Source organism: Geotrypetes seraphini, chromosome 1 (genome assembly GCF_902459505.1).
Source record: "Geotrypetes seraphini chromosome 1, aGeoSer1.1, whole genome shotgun sequence".
Taxonomy (NCBI): Eukaryota; Metazoa; Chordata; class Amphibia; order Gymnophiona; family Dermophiidae; genus Geotrypetes; species Geotrypetes seraphini.
In genome coordinates this window covers 146029698-146043926 of record NC_047084.1, presented here as the reverse complement: position 1 = coordinate 146043926, position 14229 = coordinate 146029698, and the positions used below count along the sequence as shown (strand labels likewise).

Here is a 14229-nt window from a genome sequence, read left to right as displayed (position 1 = left end):
GTATTTATTCTGTTTCAGTTGATTACTGTGGAGTTTATCTATCTACGTTATGGGCCTCTTTTACAAAGCTGCGGTAGTGATTCTCCCCTGGCATGATTGGCAGAACGCTGGTCTGTAAGGGGGTGTACATATGAGTGGGATTTGGGGGGGATGTAGGCGTGTCTCCCACTCACACACACACCTTTTAGAGTTCTATAAGACTTGCACACAGGTTGCCCCGTTTACATTCACCCATTTACACCAGCCATTGACCCACCATAAACGGGCGTGTCTACATTTTGGCTCACTAATGCCAGTATGCAGTACTATTCTATAACAGAACCTAGGCGCCGTTATTGAAGTGGCATAAACCATGCCGCATTAGAAATAGAGAATGACACGGGAACAAATTTTTCCCCGTCCCCGCAGGAACTCATTTAACTGACCCATCCCTGCGAGCTCTTTTCCTTTCCCTGCCCCATTCCTGCAAGCTCTGTCCTCATCTGCACAAGCCTCAAACACTTAAAAATCCTAAGTAGCAACATTTTAGAGCTCAGATTGTGATGTCATAATGCCTCATTCCACCAATGCCTAAGCTCCGTCCTCATCTGCACAAGCCTAAAACACTTAAAAATCCTAAGTAGCAATATTCTAGAGCTCAGATTGTGATGTCATAATGCCTCATTCCACCAATGCCTAAGCTCCGTCCTCATCTGCACAAGCCTAAAACACTTAAAAATCCTAAGTAGCAATATTCTAGAACTCAGATTGTGATGTCATAATGCCTCATTCCACCAATGACTAAGCTCCGTCCTCATCTGCACAAGCCTCAAACACTTTAAAATCCTAAGTAGCAACATTCTAGAGCTCAGATTGTGATGTCATAATGCCTCATTCCACCAATGCCTAAGCTCTGTCCTCATCTGCACAAGCCTCAAACTCTTTAAAATCCTCAGTAGCAACATTCTAGAGCTCAGATTGTGATGTCATAATGCTTCATTCCACCAATGCCTAAGCTCCGTCCTCATCTGCTGAAGCCTCAAATACTTTAAAATCATAAGTAGCCAGATTCTAGAGCTCAGATTGTGATGTCATAATGCCTCATTCCACCAATGCCTAAGCTCTGTCCTCATCTGCACAAGCCTCAAACTCTTTAAAATCCTCAGTAGCAACATTCTAGAGCTCAGATTGTGATGTCATAATGCCTCATTCCACCAATGCCTAAGCTCCGTCCTCATCTGCACCAGCCTCAAACACTTTAAAATCCTAAGTAGCAACATTCTAGAGCTCAGATTGTGATGTCATAATGCCTCATTCCACCAATGCCTAAGCTCCGTCCTCATCTGCACAAGCCTCAAACACTTTAAAATCCTAAGTAGCAACATTCTAGAGCTCAGATTGTGATGTCATAATGCCTCATTCCACCAATGCCTAAGCTCCGTCCTCATCTGCACAAGCCTCAAACTCTTTAAAATCCTCAGTAGCAACATTCTAGAGCTCAGATTGTGATGTCATAATGCCTCATTCCACCAATGCCTAAGCTCCGTCCTCATCTGCACAAGCCTCAAACACTTAAAAATCCTAAGTAGCAATATTCTAGAGCTCAGATTGTGATGTCATAATGCCTCATTCCACCAATGCCTAAGCTCTGTCCTCATCTGCACAAGCCTCAAACTCTTTAAAATCCTCAGTAGCAACATTCTAGAGCTCAGATTGTGATGTCATAATGCCTCATTCCACCAATGCCTAAGCTCCGTCCTCATCTGCACAAGCCTCAATCACTTAAAAATCCTAAGTAGCAACATTCTAGAGCTCAGATTGTGATATCATAATGTCTCATTCCACCAATGCCTAAGCTCCGTCCTCATCTGCACCATCCTCAAACACTTTAAAATCCTAAGTAGCAACATTCTAGAGCTCAGATTGTGATGTCATAATGCCTCATTCCACCAATGCCTAAGCTCCGTCCTCATCTGCACAAGCCTCAAACACTTAAAAATCCTAAGTAGCAATATTCTAGAGCTCAGATTGTGATGTCATAATGCCTCATTCCACCAATGCCTAAGCTCTGTCCTCATCTGCACCAGCCTCAAACACTTTAAAATCCTAAGTAGCAACATTCTAGAGCTCAGATTGTGATGTCATAATGCCTCATTCCACCAATGCCTAAGCTCCGACCTCATCTGCACAAGCCTCAAACACTTTAAAATCATAAGTGTTCAAGGCTTGTGTGGTTAAGGCAAAGCTTACAGGAATGGGGCTGGAACAGCGACAGTGACAAAATTCAAGGGGACGGGATGGAGAAATAGAATTCCTGTGGGGATGGGGTCAAATTTGTCCCCATGTCATCCTCTACACTGTGCCACTCTAGAAATCAAAATGTAGTAAAAGTGAGCCAAGAATAGGACAATCAAACCATTCTGACATCACTGATGAGATTGGCTCACAGGCATTGGTGGAATGAGGCATTATGATGTCACAATACCAGCTCTGGTTATCAGGGGCTGAAATTTTTCACACTATTTATTTATTTAGTTTTCTATACTGATCTCCCAAGTAGAGAATGACAAGGGGACAAATTTTTCCCTGTCCCCGCGAGAACTCATTTTCCCGTCCCATCCCCACAAGTTCTTTTCCTGTCCCTGCCCCATTCCTACAAGCTCCGTCCTCATCTGCACAAGCCTCAAACACTTTAAAATCATAAGTGTTCAAGGAATGGGGCAGGGACAGAGACAAAACTCACGGGGACGGAACAGGGACAGAGACAAATTTGTCCCCGTGTCATTCTCCAATTAGAAATACAGAAGCATGACGGCAGATAAAAGTCAAAGGCCCATCCAGTCTGCCCATCTGCAGCATCCACCATCTCTTCCTCTTCTCAAGTGCCTTTCCCACACTTTCTTGATTTCAAACACTGGGGAAGATTTAATGTTCTTGGTAAAATCCAACGGGCCACTAACATGGCCATTATTGTAACGATTTCCAAAAAGATGAGTCATTCTTGAAAAACCATGCATGCAAATGAGGTTTGCATACTTTTGCAAAGGGTTGTTAAATTTAAGTGTGATGAGTTGCTCAGGTGATAGCGATCAGCACATGCGCGCAGAATACGCCATGAAAAAAGGCTTAAATGTGCGCATGTGCTGGGAAAAGCAACGCCGTCATCATCATCTTCGGGTCTCATCGCATATCTTCTCATCAGGACAACGTGGAAAGCACAAAAATAAGAACCAGCATCCATAATGTCATCATTGTATCACAAAACATGCGCGGCTCACAAATGCCTATAATTTTGTAAATTTTTTTATGTCAAATTTTATCTTGAGCCACAGCCGGAAGCACATGCCTGAGATGCGATTTTCACAGTACTGGCACCTCCAGAGCAGTCGGTGATTTTTGGTCGCAAAAAGCCGGCATCAGGCTTGAGGAATCACACGGTGATGATAGAAAATCAATCGCCCCGAGTGCTCCTTTGAATTTTCATGAGCCCATTTTACAACATTTGCATGGCAGAGTCAGAAACTGCTAGAAAGCTCGGAAATGACTGCAGTGAGCCGTTTTGATAATCGGCTGCTAAAAAACATGCACGCTAAATTAGCTGGAGCAGGTTTAGCGACCATCGTTAAGGGCGCGATAAGTTTTGAGAATCTGCTTCGCAGTTTTTGTCTCCCATCACCTCTACAGGGAGATTAGTCCAAGCATCTGCCACCCTTTCTGTAAAAAAGTATTTCCTTATCTAAATAAGCAAAGTCTTGCAATACGAGTACACGCAGTGTACACGCGTCACGTCGTCACAACTGAGCCGATGGTTCTTCTCTCTCTGACGCTGCGGGAGTGTTGTGACTGTTCTAAACGAGCAAAGTCTTGCAATACGAGTGCACGCAGTATACACGCGTCACGTCATCACAACTAAGCCGATGGTTCTTCTCTCTCTGATGTTGCGAGTCTTGCAATACGAGTACATGCAGTATTTTGCATTAAAGTTTTTGGGTTGTGGAACGAATCATTTTGAGTTTCCATTATTTCTTATGGGGAAATTTGTTTTGATATACTAGTGTTTTGGATTACAAGCATGGTTTCGGAACGAATTATGCTCGTAAACCAAGGTTTTACTGTATTTGATTTTTTTTGTTCAGGAGAAGACCAGACTTGAAAAATACTGCAAAAGGATTTTCCTGCCTGGTGCAAGATGAGCAAATCTGAAAACGAAGCCCACAGAAATGACCTGCCTTGATCTCCTGCCTTCCTTATTTTTAATTGTGTTGGATCGTGACATTACAGCGGCCTTTGTCTCACAGACAGTACAGGGGCAATGATGGCTAATTGTATTTTGCTTGACCTTTAACAAATACTAAAAAGACTCAAAGCTCCTTCGAAGGGCCTGCTGTGAATCTCTCCCATTACCTTCTGACAGTCCCAGTTTACTATTTCTCTTGTGAGCTGAGATTTATATGATGTTGTTAGATGGTCCCAAGGGACACGTCAGAGGCTGTAATGATGGGGAGGTAGGGCGTTCGCCTTTATGGAATACAGTTTTTACTGGGTTGGGCTTGGTTACAGCGGCTGGCAGGAATCTTTAACTGGAAATTCCTGTGTTTTCATCTTATAGGTATTTTATCTCCAGCGGAGCTTCCCATACTGTGGGTCGGGACCCCAGTTGGGGATCACAATTTGAGTGGGCTCTCCATAAGTGCATTATTGTTCTGTGTCTACAGGATCACACCGTTTTATTTGGCCACAGAAAGATTGACAAGCACGCAACCTTCACACACACCCTTACCTACACAACTGGAATGGAGTTTGACTATGCCACTAAGAACTAGCGTTACCAAATGTCTGGGGAAACCCAGGCACGTCCTCTATTTAGAGGACTGTGCGTTCCCTCTAAGCTGAGCAGGTGTCCTCCAGCTGCATTGCTACCACTAGGGGGTGGAATATTTTCAGTCGCTAAGGACAGGTATGTTCCCTGGAGTCGCCTGTCCCTCACAATTGAAAAATGTGACAGTAAAACAGCACCCTCTATTGGTGAGACTGTGGGTGGAGGACTCCTGCTCAGCTTAGAGGGAACAGTGGTTCATTTCCAAAACCCGGCAGTTTGTCCACGTGTTGGAAAGCCTCAAGCTCGGGGCCGCGTCTGGATGGCCTCCAAGCATGCGCGGATGCGATGATGTCACACACATGTGCGCGACTTACTTCGAGGCCCTTTAGACAAGGCCCTGAGCTCAGGGAAGAAGAGACAATTTTGTGTGTGTGGGGGGGGGGGGTGACGGGTGGGGGGAGGGGACAGAACGGGGCAGGGCCACGTGTCCTCTTTTGTTAACGAGGAAATCTGATAACCCTACCAAGGACAGTATTCAGGCACCGTAAATACTCAAGTATAATAATAATAACTTTATTTATTATTTTTTTTTCTATACCGCCATAGTCAAGCGACTTCTAGGCGGTTCACATTGAAAGAAGGCTGGACAGTCAGAAAAATTACATACTAATTTAAGTTCCATGGGTAAAAAATACATGAAAATTGGAGCTTCCTGAGAGATTGTAATAGCGTTTACAGAGGGGAATATCATAGAGAGAGAGGGTGGTCTGTTTTAGTCAGTGAATCTGTCGAATAGGGCGGTTTTAATTGATTTTCGGAATGCATTGTAAGTCAGTTTGGGTTCATTTATGCAATTTCTCAGCCAGACTTGCTGTCTATTTACTTGGAACATGAAGTGATAAGTTAGAGGCAGTTTTGGAAATAAAAATGGCCAAAATTGGCGTGACCTATGTATAAGTCGAGACTATAAACCAAAAGAATGAATGACAAACACAGGTCCTTCTCCCTGCCCCACTCACATACCCCAGGACAAAGATCTACTAATAAACTTTATTTTTATACCGCAGTACCTCTCAGTTCTGTGCAGTTAACAATAGTGAAACACTGAACAAAAGTCAGCGATAATACAGCAGTAGCATTAAAATTCATAATAACATGAGACAAATTTATCAAAAAGATAAGTTTTATAACATTTTTCCTAAAAATTTGGTAGGAATTAGATGCCACAATCAGACCACTTAGGGCTCCTTTTTAACGAAGGCGCATTAGCGGTGAAATACGCGTAAAAGCGCACGCTAAACCGCCGGCCTCGCTAGCCGCTACCACCTCCTCTTGAGCCAGGCGGTAGTTTCCGGGCTAGCGAGGGGCTTGGCGCGTGATAAAAAGTCACGCGCGCGTTAAAGCCGCTACCTCGGCTTCGTAAAAGAAGCCCTCAGCGTTTTACTCCATTTACCGGCATTCTTTCAAGAAATCTCGTACACAAACATCTTTTTCAGGATGGAAAAGAGGAAAAAAAGAGCTGACATCTGAAATGTTTTTAACATATAACATGGTGCATTTCCAAATAGACTTTTATAACTAATACAAGCAAATTTGAAAAGGACTCTCGCTTCAGCAGGAAGCCAGCGCGATTTCCTAAGATAAGGTGTTGTGCGTTCAGATTTCTTCAAGTTAAAGATCGAACGAGCCGCCATATTCTGAATAATTTTCATCTTCATTTCCCTCTCTCTGTCCTCCCCCTGCACATACACACAGATTCAGCATACCCACCAAAACATGCCTCCCTTTTTCCACCTCTCCAACTTCACACAGCTTGCCCTCCCCCAACAGCGGTGCACCAGTACAGCTGGGCCTCCTGTGGTCTGATCTGGAGTGCTTCCTCTGAATTGTCCCGCCCCCCTGTGACTCAACTTCCTGTTTCTGAGGTTACTTCTGAATCCATCCCCTTTCACCTTCATCTTGTGCCCCCTCAATCCAGAGATTTCTTTCAATTGAAAGAGATTCACCATGTAGGTATTTCAACATCTCTGTCGTATCTCCCCGCTCCCGTCTTTCTTCCAAGATATACTGTACGTATTGAGAACTTTAAGTGTATCAGTGTATGCCTTATGATGAAGATCGCGAACTGTTCTAGGAGGCCTTTCTCTGGACTGACTCCATCCTGTTTATATCTTTTTGAAGGTGCGGTCTCCAGAATTGTACACAATATTCTATTGCTAAAAATGAGCTTTAGAGCTCTTGTCTTAACCCTTTCAGGACCATAAGGATCGTAGGCCAATTTTTGTGGTTTTGACGACATTTTTATGGTAAAAAGGGCTTGCAGATGCCAAAAAATTGATTTTTTTTGTGAAATATCATTATTTTTATTTAAAAAATCACACTTCTGGCTTATGGACAGTGTGGCAAGTGAATCTTCTCGTCAATCTGGCAACGACGCTAATGAATGAATGTCGGAACCAGTTTGTTTACATAAAGGCAGTATCATATGGAATCCGTACATATCAAATTTAGAACTGTAGACTATCCCAATCAAAATTTATAGGATTTTAAAGTTATGGGACAAATATGTCCCTTGGTCCTGAAAGGGTTAAAAACATTTTCTGACAAGCTCAGCGGTAGCTTTAGAGTTGCTTGGTAGATACCCAAGAGGCAGAGTAAACAGCTGTCTCTGTCGGAGAATATCGTGCTTTTCTTCAGTGTGGTTTTCTGGTGGGGGTCACCCAGGCCATTGTACCGTGGGCCATGGGATGTGGTTTTAGCCTTGGCTCTAACAGTGGGGCTGGGGTTAAGAGCGCAAAGCCTTAAATGTCAGGGTTCTTGCATCGCTGTGTATTTTGTGGCTGTAATTCTGAATCTGGCTTTTTAAACTTTAAGCATTGGTTTGGAGTGTGTTGAATTCCTTTCTTGGTCTGGTAGCAATTGAAATATACACACAGTTTTCAGCATTCTTGCTTTTGGCAGCATTAAAAAGGGACGTTCCAGGGTCCGATCTAGGTCACAGGAGTGAAGCAAATACATAACGGGACTGCCGTTTTCAGATCTGGGCCCTTTTCCCTTCTTTTGCCCACAGTAAAAGAAATAAAGTCGGTGGGTATTTTAGTTACAGGCTACCAATGTAAGTAAATTTTAACAAAAAAAAATCTATGCAAATCCCGGTAGTATTATTATTAAAATATAGCCCAGTAGGAATGCAGGTACAGAATTGCCCACAAACTCTGCACTAAATGGACAATTGAAAAGTATTGCCAAAGTGACCTATCCAGAGTGAGTGTAAGGGATCAGTGAGTGAGGCATAGGGACATGAAGTGACCTGCCCAGGAACACATAGGCAGGGCCTCCGAGAAGGGGGCGGGGCAGCAAGATTTCCCAGAGCCCAGCCTATTACTATTAATTATTGCTACAGCGCTACCAGACGTACGCAGCGCTGTACAGAGTCACAAAGAAGACAGTCCCTGCTCGAAAGAGCTTACAATCTAAACGGCCAAGACAGACAAACAGGATGTCGTGGATACAGTTAAGGGGAACGGTTAATCTGATGGCTGGGTTGGAGGGCAAAGGGGAGTACAGGACAATCAAGCCATTGTGACATCACTGATGAGGTTGGCTCTTATTGGTGGAATGAGGCATTATGACATCACAATCGCAGCTCTGCTTCCCAAAAACTGAAACTCTTCCCACTACTACTACTATTAATTATTTCTATAGCGCTACCAGATGCACGCAGCGCTGTGCAGAGTCACAAAGAAGAAGACAGTCCCTGCTTGAAAGAGCTTACAATCTAAACAGACAAACAGGATATCATAGATACAGTTAAGGGGAACGGTTAATCTGATGGCTGGGTTGGAGGGCAGAGGGGAGTACAGGACAATCAAGCCATTGTGACATCACTGATGAGGTTGGCTCCTATTGGTGGAATGAGGCATTATGACATCACAATCTCAGCTCTGCTTCCCAAAGACTGAAACTCTTCACACTACTACTACTACTACTATTAATTATTTCTATAGCGCTACCATACGCACGCAGAGCTATGCAGAGTCACAAAGAAGAAGACAGTCCCTGCTCGAAAGAGCTTACAATCTAAACAGACAAACAAGATGTCATGGATACAGTTAAGAGGAGGGTTAATCTGCTGGCTGGGTTGGTGGGCAGAAGGGAATAGGGTTATGGATTGACGGCTATATCAAAAAGGTGGGCTTTTAGTCTGCTTTGAAACAAAGGACGGGCCTTGTTGGACAAACTCAGGTAGTTTATTCCAGGCATAGGGGGCAGCTAGATGAAAGGAGCGAAGTCTGAAATTGGCAGTGGAGGAGAAGGGTACAGCTAAGAGCGTGTTATCTGAGGAACGGGGTTCTCTGGGAGGTGTATAAGGAGAGAGAAAAGAGGAGAGATATTGAGGGGCAGAGGAAGCCCAGAGCCGGCAGCATTGGTGAGATCTAGTGTCTTTCTCTCCCATGCAAATATAGTACAACGAGGTCATTAATATTAAAATGAGCACTCCAGGTATTCTCTATCATTGCTGGGTAATTCCCTAACTTCATTGTAGTACATTTGGGGGCAAATTTTTCTGGCAGGGTCTGAGCTGTCATAGCCTTACTTTCCCGATCAGTGCCTGAGCACAAAAACTGAGCACTTGCAGGAGGCGGTCCTTTCTTGGGTATGTTCAGTTTTGTGAAAATCAAGCATATGCAGAGACGGGGCATTTGCGCGGCAGTCCAAGAAAGCGCCAGACTGCAACTGGAGGAGGGCTTATGCTGGCAGGGCTTGGGGCCCTCACTGGCTCAGGTTTGTGGGGGTCACGGGGGAGATGGAGAAGGGGGAGGGGACAGGATAAAATGTACTTCTCTGCTTTGGGCTCAAACTCCCCCCCCCACCCCCCAAATTTGAAGTCTGGCTAAACCCCTGCTCCAGGTGTACTGTGAAGTAGAGAGGGCCCCAACAGCCCAAGCGAAGGGCCCCAACAGCCCAAGGGCCCCAACAGCCCAAGCGAAGGGCCCCAACAGTACTGCAAAGAGCCCCAACAGCCCAAGGGCCCCAAAAGCCCAAGCAAAGGGCCCCAACAGTACTGCGAAGAGTAGATGTGCCTGAAATTGTTTACAATGCATCATGCTTAGAGATGCACTAGAAAGCCAGCTATATGGACTACTAGTATTTATCATTTCTATAGCATTGAAAGGCATACGCAGCGCCGTACATGTAACGTTAAAATAGACGGTCCCTGCTCAGAAGAGCTTACAATCTAATTTGGATTGGCAGACAGGACATCTCAGGGTTGGGGAGATTCTGGTAGAAGAAAGGATACAATGCAGAAAGTCAGATGTTAGAGCTGTATGCCAGTGGCTTCTAATGCAAACGTAACATGGAAATCTTGCTTACCAATGGATCATATGCAAATCTGGAAAGCACAGAACTGCGCTGATCAGGGCAAACGCATCAGACACCTGTACAAGGTTCTGCACCAAGGGTGGCTAGTACTGCATCCATGTGGTCGAATATTCTTCTCCGGTTTAAACGGTGGCATCCACTGGCGTAGTAAGGGGAGTGGGGGGGGTTTCACCCCAGGAGTGGTCTTTGTCAAAAGTCCTCATCTCGGCCCCCCTCCCACCATGTTTGTGCACCCCTTCCCTCGTACCTTTCATTTTTCCTGCGCAAGCAGCATTACGAACTTGCTGCCCGCGTTGGTGTCGCCTCTCTCTGACATCACTTCTGGACCCCGTGCCTAGAAAGTGAAGTCGGAGGGGTAGCTGACACGATGTGGGAAGGAAGTTCATGCTGTTGCTCTCTCTTGGAAAATAGAAAAGGTACGAGGGAGGGGGGGTGGCGGAGAAGAGGGCAGGGGAGGGGTGACACCGCCCCTCGCTATGCCGCTGATGGCATCACTAAACCTGCATATTCATAAACCCCACCCCAATATTCAGTCAGTGAAGATCAGTGTTTTCTGAAACACTGATCATCGAAGGCACTGAATATTACACAAGAATAGCCTTACTGGGTCAGACCAAAGGTCCATCAAGCCCAGTAGCCCGTTCTCATGGTGGCCAATCCGTGTCCCTAGTACCTGGCCAAAACTCAAGGAGAATATATACCTCTGGAGATGCCAGGGATTGAACCCGGGACCTCATACATGCAAAGCATATGCTCTACCACTGAGCTACATCCCCATTTTAGGGTCCATATAACTCTTATGCGGCCCTGAGTTGACTATCACCTTGGCCTACCTAAGCTCCAGCACCCAGCCCAAGCACATTTCTCCCAGTATTCAGTGCCAGTATCCGATGAGCGATGCGAGTGCTGGCACTGAATACTGGGCTGGCAACCGCGTAATTTGTTTTAAAATATAAACCTCTGGAGCCCTTTCCCACCCACTCTCCCTCATTGGCAAAGCCCTCTCCCTCCCAGCCCACAGGCTGCAAGCAGTCTCTGCCCTGGACCCCCCCCCCTCCCGGGCCTACCTGTATCCCTGGTTTTCAGTAGTGGTTGTTGAGGGCAGGTGAGCCCTGCTCTTGTCGGAACCCTTCCAAAATGTATTTATTTATTCAAATTTGTTAGCCCATCCTCCCAAAGGAGCCAAGAATCAGGTACTCAAGCATTTCCCTGTCTGTCCTGGTGGGCTCACAATCTATTTAATGTACCTGGAGCAATGTGGGGATTAAGTGACTTTCCCAGGGTCACAAGGAACAGCATGGGGTTTGAACCCACAACTTCAGGGTGCCAAGGCTGTAGCTCTAACCACTACATCACACTGCCCTCTCAAGGCAGCTTGCGGTACTACATGAAGTACTGTGAGCTGCCATGAGAGGTTATGGGGCAATTCTGGTAGGGCACCGCAAGGAGCAGGAGCGATGGGGTTGCACTCCTGCCCTCCTTCAAAGCCCATCGCTGGACCACCAGGGATACAGGTAGATCTGGGGAGGCCTACCTGGATGACTGGGTAGCTGGAGGGATGTTCCAGGATGGAAGGAAGACTGCTTGCAGCCCGCAGGCTGGGAGGGAGGGGGCTTTGTTAGGGAGGGGGGAAGGACTCCGAAATAAAATTTAAAAAAATTTATGTGGGTGCTCAGCAGCCTAATTTAAGACAGTGTTTGCACTTACCCACCCTGCTAGATCTATGCCTTCCCCAAATAGATAAAATAATTTTTTTTTGTTGCAGGTTTCCGGGTCTCGCTGTGTCTTGTCAGGTAGAAACCGACGTTTCAGCCACCGTGCTGTGGCTTTCTTCAGGGTATGCTCTGAAGTCTGCAGTTTGACTTTGTAAACAGTGGGTTCACTAACCTGATTGGTAACAGGGCAGCCCATCGATTTGAATTTTGGCGGGAAAGTCAGTTGGTCAGAAATTTGAATTTTGTGGTGAAAGTCCATAGAATGGAAAAGTCTCTGGTAGGTTTAAAGATGTTCTCCCCGCGGAGCTGGGTTAGATGCTCTCTCAGGGTTTCCGCAGCTGGCATTGTGCTTGTTGCAGGTTTCCGGGTCTCGCTGCATCTTGTCAGGTAGAAACCGACATTTCAGGCTATGCCCTAAAGTCTGCAGTAAGACTTTGTAAAAAGCACGGTGGCTGAAACGTTGGTTTCTACCTGACAAGATGCAGCGAGACCCGGAAACCTGCAACAAGCACAATGCCAGCAGCGGAAACCCTGAGGCAACAAAATATTTTTGCTTGGACCTATGCGCAGACTGTCCCTTCCCATTCTGGGTACTGACGGGCATTCGATCCCCACAGACTAACCCTTTGATGCCTCCTGTGCAGTGGCACCAAAGCCCTTGTGTTCAGCCTTGAACCCAGGTCCTCTGCTTTGGAGGCCAAATAGCTACGTTAGCATTCGTTTTAATACGCTGTGCGCGGGTGTCCTATGCGTAGATTTGCAGTTACCTTCAGCGCGAAACATTTCTCTGCATCGCACGGCCATAAAACTGCGCGCGCAGATGCTAATCCTGCCCCTACATCTGCAGAAGCTTTCTACATCAGCCACCAGACTTGTCGCTCCCAATAGGGGACGGGGGACGTGTGGTTTTAAAAGCTCATCCAGCAAACGAGGTAGCGGTGTTTGCAGATGTGTTTGCAGAATGCCTCCCCTCCCCCCACCTGTTTTCTGGGCACTGAGGGCAGCTCAGGGAAGAGAGAGAGAGGGCAGGGCCTGCTCTTGCCACATCCAGCAGATTAGTAGTCATTTATTCACCCGCCAGCTCCTTCCGCTGTTCATTCAGACAGCTATTACTGGGAAGTGAAAAGTCACCAAACCCTGTCATTAGAGGAATCAATCTCTGGCCAGCCCGCAGGGAGCACCGCCGCAGCCTCCCTCATTCATTCACTGCCGTCTTTCTCCTCAGCACGTCTCCCTTCCTTTGCCGCTCTGTGTCCACATTATAGGCAGGGCTTCTGAGAGCTTCACTTTGCTTTAACTCGGTGGCTCCCGAAATTGTTGTGTACTGGGACCAACAGGATGGAGAAATAAGATGTGCAGACAACAAAGGTAGAAAAAAAAAAAAAGGGGGGGGGGTTTATTTTAAATGTATTACCTGGATATGTTCGCTTTGGGATATGACACTGAATCAAAAGCCAAGAACAGGCCTCGACGACGGGACGAAAGCACACAACGAGGAGTCGAGAGGACAAGATGGCAGGAGTCCAGCCAAGGTTGTCTAATTCAAAAAAGTCACTTTATTGGTGAATATGTCACAATAGCCAAAGACTTTCAGAGTCTTTGAGCTATTGTGGCATGAATTAGCCAACCTTGGCTGGACTCCTGATATCTGTCTTCACGACTCCTCGTTGTGAATTTTTGTGATATGTGCATCACAGATTTTTCATTGTGTTCAGTGGCTTATCAGACAGCTGATGGGGTGGGTGAAGGGTGGGAATTGGCAGTGAGCCTGAGCCCCAAAGTGGGCGGGCACTAAATTTTCTTCTCACCATGCCCCAGGCCTCCTACCAAATGCACAATATGAATACCTAAGTTGGTGGGCTTCCCCAAGCCCTGCAGACCGAAGATCTCTTCTTCTAGTTTGGTGGCCAGAAATCTTCAAACTCTGCAGCTGGTGGCAGCTCAGTGATACTGTCACTAGCGGTTCACAGTCATTTGCGGGCGGGACAAAGCCGTGCCGTCATTTGAGCCCAGACAATTGGATGCAAGACTGCAGCGCGCCGCCAGAAAAGTTAATTTTAAAGAGCTCCTGAGGGAGGGTGTGGGGGGGACCCCCCAGTTTACTTAATAGTGTTCACACTGCCGTTGGGGGGATTGGGGGCTTGGAGCCCCCCATTATAGAGGAAACTTAACTTTTTCCTGATATTTTAGAAAAAAGTAAAATTTTCTGTTTGATGTGGGGCTTTTGTCCCGTCACCGTCACTAGCTACAGAGCTTAGAGATTACTGGCTGCCTGACTGGAGGAGGTGGTCTTCGACTGGCAGGGTTTTGGGATCCCCACCAGCCACAGCA

At 46.2% G+C, this 14229-nt stretch overlaps 1 protein-coding gene and 1 non-coding gene across 4 annotated transcripts in view; one reads left to right on the top strand and one right to left on the bottom strand.

Moving 5' to 3' along the window:
• Positions 1–14229, top strand: part of MAML3 (mastermind like transcriptional coactivator 3) — a 631052-nt gene that overhangs the window by 288038 nt on the left and 328785 nt on the right. The window contains exon 1 of one of the 3 annotated variants that reach the window (XM_033939566.1): positions 6762–6807. The exons of the other annotated variants lie outside the window; for them this stretch is intronic. The gene's annotated coding sequence lies outside the window, so the exon portion shown is untranslated. Of the gene's footprint in view, positions 1–6761; positions 6808–14229 lie in introns of those variants that run through there. 3 annotated transcript variants of the gene reach the window in all.
• TRNAA-UGC lies at positions 10888–10959 on the bottom strand. The gene has a single exon. It is a non-coding gene; the product is annotated as a tRNA-Ala (tRNA).